This window comes from Alosa pseudoharengus, unplaced genomic scaffold, assembly GCF_046254945.1.
Source record: "Alosa pseudoharengus isolate Yale_2024_CS ecotype anadromous, Long Island Sound unplaced genomic scaffold, YU_APseudo_1.1 YU_APseudo_1.1_scf_13, whole genome shotgun sequence".
Classification (NCBI taxonomy): Eukaryota; Metazoa; Chordata; class Actinopteri; order Clupeiformes; family Clupeidae; genus Alosa; species Alosa pseudoharengus.
Genome location: NW_027468598.1, coordinates 14,034,692 through 14,037,616, shown reverse-complemented (window position 1 = coordinate 14,037,616; position 2,925 = coordinate 14,034,692). Strand labels below are relative to the sequence as shown.

The following is a 2,925-nucleotide window of genomic DNA, read 5'->3' as shown; positions in this document are numbered from 1 at the left end:
TAACCATACATCATTCAAATTATGATTGATTATGATACCAATTTAGGTGTCGGTTACAACTTCCTTCAAATCTGATGAGTTGTTTGTGTTAGGGTTAGGGTTAGGGTTAGTTTTGCTCTAAAATGGTCTGAGGTACACCAATGGCATTCCACTAAGCTTGCCTAAGAAGTCAAGTCTGGGAAGAAAACTGGCTCTGAATCCCAGGTTTACATTGTGTCTCTGAGTGGGGGAAAAATTACACAGAGACGAGAGATTGGTAAATACTTTATATGATTTTGTCTTTATCTTTGCAAATATTATATAGAAAACACATGACGGAGACAGTTTTTGTTTAAAGCGCATCAGAGCATGGAGACGGGCGAGATTATGACAACATGTGTACAGCTTTACAAAACAAAAACACAAACAAATCCACAAATAAAACAGTCTCTTTCCGTACATCAACCCCTGCACCCACTCACCATACACACACACACACACACACACACGCATGCACAAACACACACACATGCACACACAGCCAAGGCTTCATCTCCAAAGCCTCCAGCTCCTCAAAATCGCTTTCTACATATTCACAGTTGGCAATAAAATACTTTTTGAATAGTTGACATTTCTGTTACTAAAACATATGTTTTTGTGTTACTCATATTCTAGTCTCACAGAGCCAGGTATAAGGTCTCAAGCTGGAGACACTTGTTGAAAATGTGAGCCAGAAATGAGTTTTAAATGATCTCTAACAAGGCTGTCAGTGTCCGTACACTTCTTCAATCTAAAGGGCTCTTCACACCGAGAGCGATAACGACAAAAAAGTATCACTCTAGCTAATATGAATGACAGAACGATATCGTTGGGGATCACTTTCAGAGCAATCTTGTGAATGCTAAAAAGCTGATAGAAAATCAGAATCAGAATCACACATCACATTCATCAACACAAAGAGAGACTTTCCCTATCGTTGGGCAGTGAGGGCGCTCATGTCGTTATAGTTACAGTTATCGTTCCTGGTGTGAGGGGCCCTTAAGACCTCATACTCATACAGCATGACTTCATATTTATAACCAATAGGTTTGTCTCCTTCATCAAGCTCTACCTTAACAAAGCGTTTTGATTGGTTTAGCATCCTTAAAGCTGTGATTGTTACCGCCTCTATCTAGCCAACATTTCGCTATGCTTGCCTTCAGTCATGTGTTATAATCCTTATCTGGCTACGTGAGACTAATCAAGCCCAAGTGTGTCTATTACTGTTGTAGTATAACTGTGATTTTTGGAGACAGATCGATTCTTGTTTTTACATGAGCTTATTGAATGAATTTTCAAATACACGTAAATATATATATTTTTTAATATATATTTATATCTATATATATTCATAGTCATATATGCTTGTGTGTGCATGTTGCTGCTGTCCAAGGTACTCGTTATCTCAGGGGAAACTTTTTGGTTCAGTTTTCCCATATTCAAACTCCAGGATATTGACACAATACAAGCTTTGTTGAACTGGTGGTAGACTTAAGTCATCTTAAACCAACCATAATCCTTAGATTCCCAAATAACAGCGAGTAATACAGCTTTTTGTGAGTTTGTGTGTGTGTGCGTGTGCGTGTGTGTGTGTGTTTGTGTGTGTGTGCGTGTGTGAACATGTGTAACTGTGTATGTGTGTGTGTGTGTAAACATGTGGAACTGTGTATGTGTGTGTGTGTGTGTGTGTGTGTGTGTGTGTGTGATGTGAACATGCATGTGTTAGCATAGCCTCACAGAGACAAAGGCAACACAGACTGACATTTTCTCATGTTGAACTGGCACAAGGTGTCATTGAGATAGCTGACTATGCTGGAACAGTACTCACACACACAGAGACACACACACGCACACACACACACACACGCACGCACCCACAATTCTGCCTAACCTGCAGTTATGATGAAAAAGAAACATACAATACAGATTACAAAATAACACCATTTCATACGTATCTACTGAAGGTTGCAGCACGCTTGGACATGTCATACATTCAGCAGAGGATATGTGTAGATTGAGTATGATAAGAACGTGACAGAGTATGTGAGAGAGAAAGAGAGAGAGTGAATGTGTTTGTGTGTGTGTGTGTGTGTGTATGTAAGGGTGTGTATGTAAGGGTGTGTGTGAGTGTGTGTGTATGTACTGTATGGGTGTGTGTGTGTGTGTTTGTGTGTATGTAAGAGGGTGTGTGTGTGTGTGTAAGTGTCACTTTAAACCGACCATAATCCTTAGCTTTTGTAATACCAGGGGCCGAATAAGTTTTTTGTGAGTGTGGTGGTAGTGGGGGGGAAAGTTGGGTAGGTTGGGTAGATTGGTCCTAATCCTGGATCCTACTTTAGATGCTTTCTCCCATCACACACAGATGGTATGGTACTATTATGGTACGGTACTAGGTACTACTATTCGATGGTATGACTAGTAAGATTCATTGTGTGTAAGTGGCCGTAAATATATGACTTGTTCCTGAAATTGACCTGGAAAATTGTTACATTGGCTGTATTGGAGAGAAAGACTCTCGAGATAATCACCACGACACACACAGAGTTCTCCAAGGCTCGATTATTGGACCTTGATTATTTAACCTCTAAGGATAAATCTCGGAAGTAAACCAAATGAGTTAAAACCAAAATCCTGATGAGTTATGCAAGGATACTTAAAACATACTTAATTCTTTTGCTTCTTATGTACCGGTAATACTTCACAAATGTGGCATGCACATATCAGGAACCCAATGAAAAGAGTAGGTACATGACTGGATGTGTCAGATTTGTTTTGAATGGAAAAAAGTGACAATTTTACATGGCAGCAACAGAGAATTACTAAAGATCACTTTGACTGTATGGGTACAAGCCTTAAAAACTAAAATAAAATATTTTCAGCAGAAAAAAAAGTTATATTTTATCTTTA

The 2,925-nt window shown here is 39.1% G+C and overlaps 1 protein-coding gene across 1 annotated transcript in view; it reads right to left on the bottom strand.

Annotated features, from left to right (window-relative positions):
• Positions 1 to 251: 251 nt before the first annotated feature.
• Positions 252 to 2,925, bottom strand: part of pid1 (phosphotyrosine interaction domain containing 1) — a 29,464-nt gene continuing 26,790 nt past the window's right edge. The window contains exon 3 of the mRNA XM_076282239.1: positions 252 to 2,925. This exon is cut by the window's right edge and continues 2,053 nt beyond it. The gene's annotated coding sequence lies outside the window, so the exon portion shown is untranslated.